Genomic DNA, 15,820 nt, shown 5'->3' with positions numbered 1-15,820 from the left:
TTTTAAAATCCAGTCACTTTGTAGAAGTATTGAGATTTCTAGAGATCTGGGTGATATTTAGGTCAGGGTGTTGTAGAACTAAAACTTCCCAGCATTGTTCATCCTGGCCATGCTGACCGGGACGGCCAGGAGCTGTAATTCAGCCACAGAGTCTCCTTCCCTGCCCATCAGAAGCAGGGCTGGCAAAACAGACGGTACAAAGAGGGCAGAGGTTTAAGTTGAAGCTGTGCAGAGCAACTCCAACTGGCCCATCCTGTCTGGGGTTGTAAGCTAAGCAGGGTCAGGCCTGGCAATACGATGATGGGAAACCCCCAGGGAATGCCAGGGCTACAAGCTAGACTGGGAAAAATGTCCCAGAAGAAGCTGATGGCAAATCATTCCTATACTGCCCTTCCCAAAATGATGCAGGGGTGTCCATGGAGGGACCAGGAGTTCAACTCAAGGGATGTTTTACTTTGTCTTTGACCTTTGTCATATATAACTAAAACCATGCGATATGAACATATGATCCCGTCTGCTGCCCAGTCCCATGCGCTCTCCAAGTCTAAGGACAGAGGAGCTACAAGACAGCCATTAACTGGAGATCCAAGAGAGTCAACCCAAAGCCATCCACCCAGCTATGGATGCTGCCTCTTCTAATCTCCCTGTATCTAGAGAGAGAAGCAGAGACCTGGTGACTAAATATGAGTACAAACAGCTGCAGCTCAGATGAAGGGCAGCAAGCCTGAAGTGACTCAACCGCTTTGATGGCCTCCCAGATCTCAAAGTTCTCAATTTTACAGGACAGGTTATTGTCTACCACAGAGATTCCCAGAGGTTATGGACGTTCCTGTCTGCAAAGTTTATTAGCTTGCGACAAGTCAACTGGCAAACAGAATCCCTTCCTCTCTGCAGGCCAGTCCTCCAGCGATGGAAGGTAGACAAGTTTAGCTTTTGATACCTCAATCTCCAAAATGAAGTCCTTCCTTCTACTCGGCTGTAAACACAAAGTCTCAAAAGCCTTCACAGAAACATTCTTCCCCAACCTGGTTGGGTGACACTTATAATCCCCAGCTATCCTGAAGACATTTCTGAGGGGGACAAGGTTGGAGAAGACTGGACTTGTTTTATGCTATCATGTTTTTAGCTTCTAATATATCCCCCCTTTTCTCCTGTAATCATTGTTTCATGCTGCAATCTGTGACGTCTGCTGAAAGGCAGTATAGAAATGCCACAAATCAATACATTTTCAGCAGCTAGCCCCCATTTTCACAGCATTCAAGTATCTGGATGTTTCTTCTATCCCTTTGTCCCTAAGGAAAACCAAAAAGGGGTATTTACTGGAAGGGAAAAGATCCAGCTCAGTATCATTTGGTTTTCCATGTTCCATCAGGGTCTGCTCTTTGGCCCCAGAAAGGAAGAACACAGAAGAGAGGCCTTCAAGGCCCCCAGAAGCATCCAATTTCCTAATCATGAAGAACAAACATCTCACAGCTGAGCCATCTATACTTTTCAAACCCTTCAGGAATGCAGAGCCCCGGGGTAAACGCAAGACTCCTCTCCTGAAACTGCCAGCTTCCTTTTAGTCTTTGACCATTTTATTGGGTGTCTGCAAAGCGGATAGAAAAGTAACATGGAAGCAAACATCGATCCACCTCTGAAGCAAGAGGAACTTGTCGAAGTTCTAACATTTGGAGGCATGATGTCCATTCCTGGTTCCTTGTAACCAGAGCATCAGCAGAAGCCACCGTGAGGTCATGCTTGAAGTTAGGCTTATAAATCGATTAAATAAACGAATAAATAAATGTGCTACACCGTCCCACCAATGATGCCAATGACGTTGCTTCCTCCCTTATCACCACATGTGTGTCATTACCACTATAAATACTGCAGAAAAGAAAACAGGGCAAGTTCTACCTCAGGCTTATAATGAGTGGGATGCAAATAAATAAATAAACATACGCCCACCGAAGAATCCTGCTTTCTATTTTTAAAAGTTAGTGGAGAAAACAAGACCAAACGCCCCTCTTTAAACATTTCAAGGAACAGACAACTTTTAGAAAAATGAGGAAATCATTAACCTCCCAAAACAGACCGGAGGCTCAAAGCAAGTTTCCCAGACCCCGAAGTCTTATTGTTTTAGGAATATGTTTTTTATTTTCTGCAGCTGCAATTTACCCATTGGGAACAGCTTTCAACTTAGTTATATTTGTAAGTGCTATTGTTCCTTCACAGATCCAAAGCTTGGAGTTGTTTCCTCGGTTCCAGATGCCTGGAAAGCCTCCGCTTCCGCTTCCTCCTGAGGTTTTTATTAATGATCCCAAAATATCTCGATCGGGGATTTCTAATGAAACCTCTCCTTCAGCAAGTGGCGCTACAACCAGGCCAAGGGAACAGCTTGGCTTTACAAACTCCAGATACCAAGAAGTCGATGATGATTGGTCTGGACGACTTTAAGAAAACCGTATGCAGCGATTTGTAAGTTTCCATTTGAAAAATCAGCCAGGGCTTTAATAACAGCGTTCTCCTCCAAATCTTCAAAGTGGCTCTACACCAGGCATGGACTTTGTCATTGGCTCAGGAAGACAAAGCAAAGATTCACTCAGGGGCGGCATCTCAATGTCGCATCTGAGATCCTGCAACATTATCTGCACAACCTTTTCCTGAAGCAAACAGAAGGAAGACTACTTCACAGGGATTTATTCTGTTAATAGTATGGTGACTTTCTCGGAAATTGCTGCCTTTCCATTTAAGAAGAACACAGGCCTCTGGGAATGTCATACTTGCAATTAGAAATGCAATGGCTTTATAAGCTCAGTGGCAGGCTATTATTAAAAAAACGATGACACAAAGACGCTCAGAGGGGGAAAAAGTTGAGGCTTAATTTCAGTTTTTTAGATACCTGAATAAGCCCAACCACAGAGGAGCAACTTTAACATACTTTGGTGGTTCCAATCAGCCCAACCTTCAACTGGAATAGAGTCATTAGACACTCCAAGTTGGAGGATAAACTACCCCGACTGTGGAATTCCTATGTATGACAGGCCTTACTCCTCTGACTTCCCAAATAGGTCTTCCAAGTCCATCTTACTCTACAGCACCCAAGAAGAGGGACCTTGGGCCTTTCCAGAATCTTGGGACCACTCCTGAAGATCAAGCTCCATCCAACCAGTAGACCAGTGTTTCTCAACCTCCTGCTATGTTCACACGACACACAGAAGCACAATTTTTTAGCCTAATGCAGTGTTCCTCAACCTCGGCAACTTGAAGGTGTGTGGACTTCAACTCCCAGGATTCCCCAGCCAGCTGTGCTGGCTGGGGAATCCTGGGAGTTGAAGTCCACACACCTTCAAGTTGCCGAGGTTGGGGAACACTGCATTAGGCTAATGCTTCTAGGAAAAAAAAAAGCTGAATTATTCAGAGAGGCAACCCTGAACCTGGTATTCCTCCCCGCTCCCAAAATTTTAAGGGCCGAAGTCTTACCCCACTTCATAATCTAATAAAGATCCCACCCACCAAACTTACATTCCATTCATCAACCCAACGTCCCCATTTCAAGAAAAGCCAGCATCAATGAAACAGGTCAAACATTTGGGCCGTTGAGTTTTCCTTTGTTCCCCTTTCCATTTCTGAAGAGTGCTGTAGACCCTCTCTGGGGAGAAGCAGAGTGAAAGGGGGTTGTCCTCTGGTCCTTTTTTTTTTTTTTAAAGGGCCCTGTAGTTAATAAAGGACTTTCGTTCAGCTCGGCAGATAAGCCTGCTTAAGTCCCCAGCCTAGCAGCTGTTCCCGTCAGCTGCTTTCCTTTAATAGCTTCTGCATCCAAAGGAAAGCCGCTTCTACTGAACTCACAGCAGAGCAGGGCGGTGCATTAGCCAAAAGCCATTTCCGTAAGGGCAGCATCGTTTTTACCATCAGCCAGGATTAAGTGCTGACCTCCCCCCTTTCGGCAGACGGCTGGCACGGAAGATCCACACCACACCCTTGGCACTGAGAGGGTTTAAGCGGGCCCCAAGGTATCCAAAAGGGCAAGCTAAGTTAGTTTGGTGCCTCTAGCAGAGAGGAAAATTCCCAGGGAACACACAGGGCATGAGTCAACTAGGTGCCATGCAAAGGAATGCAACTGGTGGGGCTTTCTCCCTGCCTCCAGAGGACAGCAGCTTCTGATCCCCTCCCAGGCGTAGAGATCAGCCAGGCCATCAAAAGCCAAGTGTTCTCACTGGCCTATATTTTAACAGCGTGAATTGTGCCACCTTCCTGAGAGAGGCAAATACACCTATCTGAGCTGGGATAATGAAGATCTTCATGAGACGTCTTGCTTGACTGTCCTACCCCCCCAAGGAAGAAATTATTGAGCCATAAACTCGCTTCTGGGCTAAAGAGGGATTAAGGACAGGAGGGGACCCCCACGTTCCCCCTGCGCTGCCTCTCAATGCCTTCCTTAGCAAGGGGGTGAAAAGAGACAGTGAGGAGGAAGCTCCAAATAATCAGTAGACCCTGATTTTCAGCGCAAGGCCCTGGAAAGATTTTCAGCGAGTTAAATCCCGGGCTGGTGGACGGCAAAATGCAGGGGTGACTACGAATGTTGGAAAGAAGAGGGCTACTTTACGGGCAAAAACGTCAGCCAGCGAAACAGAAAACAGCAGCTAAAGCAACAAGAATGACAAGAAGTCCCAGGTTAGTTTACTAGCAAGAGGGCAGCATCAAACCCATGGCCCAGGGGAAAGGAAGATCTTGGATCTGTCTTGAAAAAGGCTTGCACTGAGATGCAATCTAACTTGAAAACAGTTTAGGAACAGGCTTATAGCTCTGGGGGAGGGTGGTGACCCTCTGTGGCATCAGCAAGAACCAAGAATTGCGATGGACTGAAGTCAACACCACCGGTTGCCCCGGTCCATAAACCAATCTTGGTCTACCAGTTTTGTAAGCCTTCCCCAAGACCCACAGGGTCAAGACAGAATCCGGCTCAGCCAGAGAAAGGTCAGTCCCATCGCACCTCAGCTAAGGGCGTGAAAACCTCAGTTGTTCGCCAGCTAACACACAGCCCACCAGAAGGGCTGCAAGCTCGTCATGCAAATGATTTTCTGGCACTCCCGGTTCCCCAAAAGCACTGTTTTTAATTCCCCAGAGGGTACAGCCTGACCCAAAACATATCAGCATCAAAACAAATCCTCCTGCGTTCTCTGAAACTTACTCCCTGATGATTGCTTGGGAGTCAAGGACAAAGGAATATTATTTGGCATACTATCCACAACCTCTTAGTAAGCTGTGAAGATTGGTATTAATAGCTAATACAGCAGCTGCAATGCTTTATCTGGGCCAGGCCTTTGTATTTCTGCAAGTTGTGTGTGGTGGCAGGCACTGAAAGAACAAATGAACAGAGCTGTCAGCTCCAAGTCCCAAGAAACCTCTAGCTCAGTGTTTCTCGACCTTGGCCCCTTTAAGATGTGTGGACTTCAACTCCCAGAATTCCCCAGCCAGCTTTGGGAGTTGAAGTCCACACACCTTAAAGGGGCCAAGGTTGAGAAACACTGCTTTAGGGGATCTTCACTGCTATTATGTGCTGGATTTCCAACTCCCATCATCCCCATCCATCATGGCCATGATTATGAGAACTGAAGTCCAAGAAAGCTAGAAGAAGCCAGACTGGGAAAGGTTCTGAAGTCCTCACTCCTAACCTGCTGCCCTGCTCCTCTGAGGCCTCTGCAGAAAAAAGGGCTAGGCTCCAGAAAGGACTTCCAGCTGTCACCCACACACCCACACACCTACACGCATTTCAGCACAAATGCTGAGGGTCCCATGCAGGACTTCCTAAACAGCTGCTGCTCAGATGCTCTGAGGTTACACCAGCTGGAGTGACAGTCTACCATCTGGAGAAGACAATGCTGGGGACAGACGCCTTAGAGCAGGATCCTCAGCCCGGCTTCGTTACATCCGTTTGCTCCTCAAAGAGACGGGCCTCTGCCCTCAGCTGCGCGCCTCCTGGGCTCACCTGGAGCTTCTGTACCAAGGAATGGGTCATTCCTCTACAAGAATTAAGCCGGGGAACTGAAACTCCTGCTTACAAAAGCTCTTCCCACACTCATCAGTTGGCTTCAGAGAAAGCAGAACTGCATCTCCCCTCGACAGCTGGTGCAGAGAAAAAGTTCCTTCCTCTGTCTGCCAGCCTCCTATCGATGAGAAAATTTGCATCCAGCTCACCAGCAGCTCAAGTTGCAAAATACAGCGCTACTCCCAGGCACGTGGAGAGATGGACGGGCCTGCTAAGACCTAAACCCGAGATGGCAATTCTCAGAGCTGCTGGTCAGCACAGCAGGTTTTGGAGACTGAATTCCCAACACATCTGGAAGACGCCAGGATGGAGAAGAATGATGAACGCAGCGATGCTTGGCTTGCAATTTCCCCTTCTTCCTTTGCCTTCCCCCCCAACCACTCAAGAGGGAGCAACCCTTAAAAGGAGTATTACTGCACATTATGGCGACGTCCCAATTATGTCAACTCTGTTCAGTGTCAAAAGTGAGCCAATTCCACTGAAATATCCTTGCACTTTTCCTGAGCTGAGAGGAGATGTCAGCTGCCTCAGCAACCGACTTAAAGCCCCAATCCAGCAGTTAGCGGCCTCTGCCAGAGCACCAATAAACTCCTCTTCAGCTCTCCTCCAACACGGATTCCTTCTGCTGCTCCCTGCAAGCTCCAGACCATCCTGCAGCCAAGACTTGTTTTGCTCAATCACGTCAACGAGCCAACAGAAGGCACAGAACTCAGCCGAAACAGCAAAAAAGTCGCAAAAGGCGATCATGTGACTGCGGGAGGGACACTGCAACTGGTCGCAAATGCAAGCCGGTTGCCAAGCACCCAAAATGCAACCATGTGACCATGGGGGGGGGCAGGGGGCGATGTTTTTGTGACACTCAGAAGCGCTTTACAGGCCATAAAGCTTCTGTTCCGAGGCTGTCGTAACTTCGGACCATTGTTAAACGAATGGTCGTAAGTCAAGGACTACCTGTAGTCCCCAAACGTTCCCTGCTATTGTTCAAACGGTTCTGTCTTGAAATGAGAACAATCAGGATTATTCCCAAAGCTGCTCATAGGCAAGACAAGACTGTTTGTCACCAATCAAACAAGGAAGGATGCTTTATGAACAGCGCCACCTTTCAGGCCACAGATTATTTCTGTGTCTCAGGAAGGTAGCAGAGTAATCTGTGGACTAATGTACAAAGCTGAACTAGACTGTGGGCATGCACTAAAATATGCCACGGGGTGCCTACAGTGAAAAGCAGTTCTTACCTTAAGGAGAGAATCTCTTAGCACGTCCTGAAGCTCACAAATCTCTTCTCTGCAAAACAGATTAAGAAAAATAAAAACAACGGTTGGATTTTCAGTGATTTGCTCTTCGTTATAATATAGATGCCCCGCATTTGATCATCACGTTAACCTTAGAAGTCTACCGGATTTTTTATCATCTTTGCTCTTGGAGTTGATATGGCTTTCCCTCTCAGCCCACCTCTCACCACCAACAGGGCAAGGGTCATTAAGATACTAATCCAAATTTAAAGGCTACTTACACGTTACTCAGCATCGACTTCAATTAAGGTAATACTCTAAGTAACGTTCATTACCAAAGGCTGAAGCAATGAAACACACCAGACTGTGGCACTGCATGAAACTCTTCATCAGGTAGAATGAACCTCTAGCTATTTTGAGGGAGAATCCCCAAGCTTTCATTACTTGCACAATTATTTTTGAATCAGGTAAACAATGATGTAAGTAGGGAATGTCTGTCATCTCAGAGCATTAAAAGAGAATGGAAAGCAGCTATATAGGAGATGAAGGAACGAGCAGGTAAAGACATCCTTAATATAAAAGCTGGCTAAAGAGAAAGTCAATTTTAGCAAGTCATTTGTTGCTGGAAAAATCATGAGCAGGAGGTACATTTTCAGAACCATCGTGGTTTACAACCACCACTTCATCACTAAAGTCCTGCCGTAAGAGTCTTCCAGATACGTTGGACTACAATTCCCAAAACACTTACTAGGAACTGGTATTACCACAGCCAGCACCCCGAGGACCCAGCGCAGCTTTATCAGAGGAAAAAACAGGTTTTGTAGTCAACATGTGGTGGTCCATCAAGACCACCTCGCGTTAAGACCAGATCTCAGCTTCGGGCCCAAAGTCAGCTTCAGATTCTACCATGCACAAGAGATTGTGCCCCCCAATTTCTGCCCAGACCCTTCCCACACTAGAGAACAAAACTGGCACAAGCTAGATATGTACAGGGCACCACCTCTCTCCTATAAAACAAGGCACTTGGAGAGAAGAGTGGCACGGCCCTCACCAGCAGCGGGTCAGGGAATCGCTGCTCTGGCATACTCGGCCAGCCAAACACAGCTCCACTTCAGGATCACAGTTCACCTGGCCAGAACGCCCACCTCAACAGCTCCAACAGCGAGGGTCCTGCTAACAGACACCTGAAGGGTGGCAACCTGGGCAGAACCATTGTCTTCACTGAACACACGAGAGGCCTGTCTGCTTCCGCCAATGCTACCTTCTGACACAGACAGGGCTCCAGGGGGTGATCTGCTGACACTCTCTGGAAATGTTTCCACAGTCCATTCCTTTCCTGACCAAGAGCAGTAGTTGGACTTCTTTGTGAAGTACCTTCATGGCCACTGACAGATGGACCCAACTGTCCCACTCTTCTGAAAAGGGATCCAGAGACAGAGCAAGTCACCAAGGCTCCAATATTTAACTACTCCATGTTTGCTAAATGTTACCCACCCTTCTTCCACACTGCTGTGTATTCTTGCCTGCAGCAAACTGCATCCAAATGGATGCCTGCACTTGGAGGGAGGGGCTTCCTCCATGGGATAAGAAATATTCTGAAGACCTGCCTTCCAATGAGAAGAAGTGGGCTAGCTTTTTCCTGTTGGGCCCATCTTTTGGTGACCAGAAGTGTATTTTACAGGATGGCTACTAGCTTCCACAGACTGGGACAAAGGGTGACCACGGTTTGTCCAGAGATCTACTATGAGCCTCCTATTTGATGGACTGATATTTCAGTTCCCCCAGCTGCCTTCTAGATCACAGGGTCTTCTTCTGACTGTTTCTCAGGAAAAACCCACCTAAGGCAGCCCTCAAGGTGTGGGGAACTGCAACTCAGAGGAGTCCCAGCTGTCACAACCAATGGCCAGGCCAGTTGGACTTTCCTGAGCTGAAGTTCAACCCATCTGTAGAAGGCCACGTCAGATGAGTCTGGTCTAGACTGTTTCTTCCAAACCGTTCATTTTACCCAGAGGAGAAGGTTTATTCCTCACAGTAATCCTACCCTGACAAACAATGAAACCAAATACAATTCACCTTTTGGTTAACTACGATCTCCTGCCTGGGCTCTCTGCCACCATCTAGACTTGCCACAGGGTTAAATCAAGCAGATACAACCCTTTCTACAGAGATACGCCAACATGACTTAAGGATAATCTGAAATAAGTCTCCAAAATGTCGAAGTCAGTGCAATGTCTTAATTCACCCCAAAGAAATAGTTATTATTATATGTACTCCTGATTCTACAGGGGCGCGATCCACAGTAACAAGCAAACTATGAAAAGCACAGCAGAAAGGTTCTTTCTTCATGTGCAACAGAAATACGCTCTGCTGTGTTTGGTAGATTTCGCTCCCCAGTAAGGAAACGTAAGAAAGCAACTGCCTTGGTCTTTACATCTGCCTTGAAAGCGCTTTACGACAAAGTCTCCCCGTGCCATGGCAAGACTTGTTAGCAACCCAGTGCAATGCCACCACCCCGTTTCAGGGGCCCTAGCAACTAGAGGCAAGGACCGCTCAGCCCCAGAGATGCTGCTCTTGCCGTTTCTGTAGTGTCACTATTATCATGACAGTCAAATATTCAGCTTTAAAGTGAAACAAATTAGTGAAAATAATATTTACAATTTGCGTCTCAGGGTGAAGCCACCCTTGTACAGCTGTTAGCGTGGCCTTCTACGAGCTCAAAGATGCAGCTGGCTCTGTTTTGTTTGCTTGCAAAATCCAATTACACACACACACACACACACACACACACACGGAGAGAAGATGGGGTTGCAGGCCATATACTGAAAAGCTTCTACAATGTATTCTTTTGCAAACTGAAATCCACTCTACCAACTTGAGTGGCTGGGCAGTGCCTGCAACTGACAGGCCCCGTCTGCGCAAGTTGAAAATGAAAAATTTTGAATCCAGAAACAATCTTGTTTAAAATTTGCACTTCTCTTCTTTGGGGAACCACTGTGTACAGTGGGTCCTTTCACAGTCTGATGTACAGGTAGTCCTCGCTTAACAACGTTTCATTTAGTGACGGTTCAGACTTACAACGATGCTGAAAACACTGACTTGCGACCAGTCTTCACAGGACTGTTGTGGCATCCCTGCTGTCACGTGATCATAATTTGGGCGCTTGGCAGCCTGTTTGCATTTATGACCGTCACAGCGTCCTGTCATTGATCGCCATTTTTGACCTCCCCGGTTGGCTTGTGACAATCAAAATCAATGGAGAAACATGTGATTCGCTTAATGACGACATGGTTCACTTAACACCTGCAGTGATTCACTTAACGACCACCACGAAAGGTTGTAAAATCGGGTCAGATTTGCTTAATGACTGCTTCGCTTAGCAACCAATATCCCAGTCCCAATTGTGGTTGATAAGCAAGGACTGCCTGTATCCTTGAAAACGATACTGGTTAGGGTTAATTCAGTTTAACAGCCAACTTTAGAATGAACCCTTGCCCCGTGTCCACCAGAGAGGACCTTCCGCCTTACCAGCACCAGGCACATCGTACTGTTTAGCAGCGCACCACAAGGGAGCTTTAAGGCTCACAGCCTTTAGCTGAACCTAGAAGAACAGAGCAGGGAAGACAATGGTACACACGGCGGGAGAGGCATCAGATCAAGGCGTTTTATTGCAAGGCGCCCCAACTTGGCCAAGGTCACTGCCAAGAGGCGGCCGGGGACCTCTGCAGCAGCAGCAGCAGCAGCAGCAGCAGCAGCGATGATTCTGATTCCGGCCCCTTTCGACAGGCCATCCAAGAACTTCCCTTCGCTGCTAATCTGGTAAAACTAAACACCCCCTCGTTGCTATAGGCAAGGCTGCAGAGGTAACTCGTAGCTCTTGCTCCTAAGACAGAAAGGCTCTCTTCTGCCAGGCCTGCTGAACGAGGTCCAGCAATGACCTCACTGAGGAGCATCTGGGGAACGTCGGGAGGAGGGGCGCCTCCTGCTCACCTGCCACCCCCAATCCCAGCAGCCTCAGTTCCCATGAATTTAAGACCTGGAGGGAAAAAATGGGCACACGCCATGAGGGACCAGAGCAGTGAGATGCAGAGGGCGGCTTCTGCAGGCCTGGAATAGAAGGCGATGGCCCCTCCTCCTTTTCAGCAAACGCACAAGAACGTGGAAGAGGACGGCAGAGGAGAACGGGCCTCAGAAAGTAAGACCCCAAGGCTGGATCTGGCCTCAGGCCATCTAGTCCAGCCTTCAGTGGCCCACAGTCCTCAACTGGATGTGTTTGGGAGGCTCACACATCTGGACTGGAGGCTGAGACCTTCCTCTCCCTCTAAGCCAGTGTTTTTCAACCTTGGCCACTTGAAGATGGGTGGACATGCTGGCTGGGGAATTCTGGGAGTTGACGTCCACCCATCTTCAAGTGGCCAAGGTTGAAAAACACTGCTCTAAGGGATGCAGAGAGGCAAGGAAAAGCCCAGATTCGTAACCACCAAGCACCTCCACGTTAAACCCCACAAATTTCCAGAGGGCAGATGAGGATTCCTGCCTGAAAATCTGTATTTAGCTTAGTGGATCCGTGCCACTAAGCTTGTGATCAAGAGCCAGATGCTTCAGAATCACGACTCTAGCTTTGCATGCTTGCATCCCAAGTGTTTACTCATTTGTAAAGCCAAGCAGAAACATGATTGGACTTGCCAGCCAATTAAAAAAAGATTTCCCAGGCACCAAACTCCCAAGGCAGGTTCAATGTTTGCCCTCCATTCCCTTGTGTTGCCTGTTGCCATAACAAGACTCACTGGCGAGCACCCATTCTTGAAGTCTGAGTTTAAAGTGGGTTTAAAGTGAAGCCTAATGGTTTAAAGGGGGCTAAGATTTGATTGCAAATCACAGATACTGGTTGCAAATCACAAGTATTTACAAGGCAGTTTTCCAATAATTATTTAGTTTGGATTGCATTGAACAGAAGAACAATAGGGAGAGCATGGAGTTTTCTGATGCCGTGCAACGTTTAAGGGGGTGCAATTTCTTATTCTCTCCCATGCTAAAAAAAAAAAAGATTGACATAGCAATGAAAGTTAAGTCAAACTCATCACACAAAGAAAGAAAACATGTGATGCCCTTTGATTTGTATTCTATCGGTCTTATATTCTGCATCATGTGCCTTAATTGTATCTTGCACAATTAGTAATTAAAAATATTTTTAAAAAAAGAAAATTTACCAGATGGGGACCTAGGCAGCTTAGGACTCTGATTTAAGAACAGCGTTTATACCTTTGCACCCAGCTTTCATCTTGCAAGCATCAAGTCATGGAAACATTATCCACACTAAAACAAATCCATCCAATGGAGTTTATCCCACACTTTTGTGGGCTGAATATTTTGAAGGCTATTATCTGGTTTAACAATCACCAGAGTAAAATAGAGCCGGACAGTCTGTGATTCAGAAGGCTATGGAAGACAGTCCTTCCCTTGACTTCTGTGAACCAGGTCATCGTATTAAGCCCCCATAGGTTTTTTTTTTATTTATTCGCAATAGCAGGTTATGTGCACACAGAAATTATGTTTTCTTATGCGCGATCCGGGGTTTAGCCTGCTAGTGCATAAGACCATTTATTTAACAAATAAGATGCATTTGTTAAATAAGTAAGAATCCATGACCGCTGGAGGAGTACTGATCAACTACAGTACAGTAAAGAAGAAAGACATAGAGGAGATCCATCATGCAGCATGCAGGGGTATCTGCAGGTGGGAGAACTGCACGCCCAAAGAGGTGACGCTTCACTTGTGTGGCCAGAACTGCCATCTTGAATCCCATTCCTAGAAATATCCAACCAAATCGGCTACAGCAAGGATAGGCTCACCGATGCACCTTCAGCCTATGAAAACTCAGCACTAAAGGGGGGAATATCAGTTCCGACCCTGGTCCGTCCCTGTGGACGTCAGCTCTGTCCCTCCAACCGACCCCCCTCCCCAGAAGAGTGTGCAATTCTACACAGAAGAGCAAAAATTCACCCCAATTTTACAGCATTGCTCCACAATGTGGGGCCCTCCTGGTGGAACAGATTTCATTTCCCGTAATTATCTGGTCTAAAAGGCATCAAGAAAATGCACATATGCACTCGGCACATTAATGCAGCTATGTCACTCAACACACTCGGCACATTAATGCAGCTGTGTCACCCAAGAGCCACTTTCTGACAAAATCTATGGCCAGAGGAAAGCTGTTAGCAGGGATCTATCTTGCCTCCCTGGCTCTTTGACTACTATCTCATCACTGCCAGCCATATCATCAAAGGAAGTGTGGGGAGAGGTGATGAGGATTGTACCCCAATGAGGCAGCCACCTACACTTTCTTTCTTGCAATGCTGCCTCATTCTTGCCCTCTTTACCCACCCATTTTTCCATCCAAGGTTCTTCCTTTAGCCTAGTATGGTGTTTCTCAACCTTAGTAACTTTAAGATATGTGGACTTCAACTCCCAGAATTCCCCAGCCAACCAAATCAGTCACAGCAGGGACAGGCATGGCTGGCTGGGGAATTCTGGGAGTTGAAGTCCACATATCTTAAAGTTGCTAAGGTTGAGAAACACTGGCCTAGTATGCTGGATGTCTCCCCGATTCTCCCCACATCTAATTCCCATTTTTCAAGGGCTTCCCTCCCACCTTCAACGTGGTCATAATACCCCCTGGATAAGCTGCTGCCTTAATCCCTTGTCACCTACTGAGGATTCCTTTTTCATTTTAAAAAAAGTAGGCCACATTATCATTATTTTTTTAAATGGGTTATTATTCTCCAGCCAACTCTTTCAAAGTAATCCCAGACAGAACAATGCGGCTAGCAAAATCAAAAGGAGTCAGGACTCCAAAGCTGTGATTCACACAAACAACATCCAAACCCACACACCTTACCTGATTTCAGTTTATACCTCTGTCCAATAATGATTAATTTGATGATCATGCAGGCGCATCAGCAAATCACCTATTAGTTCCAGAGTCTGGCATGGGGGGGCAGCATCTTCATATTTAATTTCTACAGATGAGCGGATCTCCAGTTTTCTTTTTTCCTTTTCGTTTCATGGTACCAGCCTCTCCTAACAGACTCGGTGGCACTCAACGCTTCCTGATCTTTGCAAATCAAGGAGACAGGAGTCATTCAACCCATCATCCCTCAGGGCTGATGGAGCACCAGAGGGACTTTCTGTAACTCAATCTGAACCCAAAAATAGAAATTCATGTAGCTTTGCTGGTCGGCTACAACGCAGACCCGAATTCCCATTCCGGGACAGAGTAGCAGCCTTCTAAAAGCAGCAGCTTTTCATCGCTATGTTGTCAACTGCCACAGTATAATGGCACATATTTTTTCAATGAAATGCAGGGTGCCATGAATATTTACATGCCAAGAACAGCCTACCAATTAACTGATCACGCTAAAGATAATGAATCTTATTCTTAGTCACTGAGTAATTGAAAAAAATAAGGACTTTGGCCAGTTGGCACTCCAACTATGTTCAAGTTATTTATAATGCAATAATGGGACTCATCAAGAGGAGATTAAAAAGAAAAACGCTGAACCGTTGAGAGACCATTCTACCCTCCAAAGCAAAAGGCAAAAGTATCTTGAAGGGGGCAAGGAGAGGTGCCTCCTATCTTCCGTCCCCCAAACCTCAGAGTAACACTCAAAAGCATCAAACTAATTTTAAAACAGTTCCACTACGTATTTTGGATTAAGCAAAAGTATCCACCCTCATTTAAAGGAAGAACGAAAGCCGTCCACGAAGTCCATTTAACTGCCCCCATCTGCTCTGATTACAGTAGTTCATAAAGTTTCATGTTATTCTTAAGACAATTTAATGTCCACTCTGACTGAGGTTTTTTTTATAGTAAGACATGCCAGCAGCTGAGAACTACACAGAAAACAAGTCCAATATTGTAGCCTGAGCCCAAATTTACTCTTGAGAGGGCACATGGCAGTTCCAAGGACTGTAAAGGGGGAGGCGATCAGAAGCTTTTCTAGGCAGGAATAAAAATTAAAAAAAAAAAAACATGGACACGTGCGTTCTGCTTGGAAAGGCCAGTGTTCCCAACGGTGCCGTTCTTGCCTCGTCCTGCCGACACAAACCGTCTGGAGACCAAGGGGTTCCGCCAGGGGCAGTCAGGCTGCAAAGGCGCCATGAGGGCCACAGACACATGGCCAGCCCCACTCAGCCCCACCTGCCTCATAAGGTTATCCTGAGAAAGAGGATGGGAATAAACCACGCGGAAAAGGTTTAGGGCAATAAAACTGTCCTGGCTCAGCCTTCAGGTTTGCTGCCAAAGACAGGCAGGCAGGTGAAGGAGGGGGCAGGACAGAGGGGAAGACCAATTCTTCACCAGTGGAGAGGGAGGTTGGGTCGGATAAGAAGAATAAGGAGATACCGAGAAGCATGGCCGTTCGGTGTTAAAGCTGAGCATCCCCGATCCAGGGTCAGTTTTACGAAAAGTGTGTCAGAGAAGACCCATGCCTGTCACTTCCAAGAAATGTCCTCTCCAGTGGGCACCTTCACTGCATGTCAGCTCCTGACCCAGACAGGTCGC

At 46.8% G+C, this 15,820-nt stretch overlaps 1 protein-coding gene across 1 annotated transcript in view; it reads right to left on the bottom strand.

Annotated features, from left to right (window-relative positions):
- Positions 1-15,820, bottom strand: part of MAP4 (microtubule associated protein 4) — a 159,358-nt gene that overhangs the window by 121,914 nt on the left and 21,624 nt on the right. The window contains exon 2 of the mRNA XM_063303269.1: positions 7,264-7,312. The gene's annotated coding sequence lies outside the window, so the exon portion shown is untranslated. The remainder of the gene's footprint in view (positions 1-7,263; positions 7,313-15,820) is intronic.

Source organism: Candoia aspera, chromosome 4, assembly GCF_035149785.1.
Source record: "Candoia aspera isolate rCanAsp1 chromosome 4, rCanAsp1.hap2, whole genome shotgun sequence".
NCBI lineage: Eukaryota > Metazoa > Chordata > Lepidosauria > Squamata > Boidae > Candoia > Candoia aspera.
This window is presented reverse-complemented; position numbering and strand designations above follow the sequence as displayed.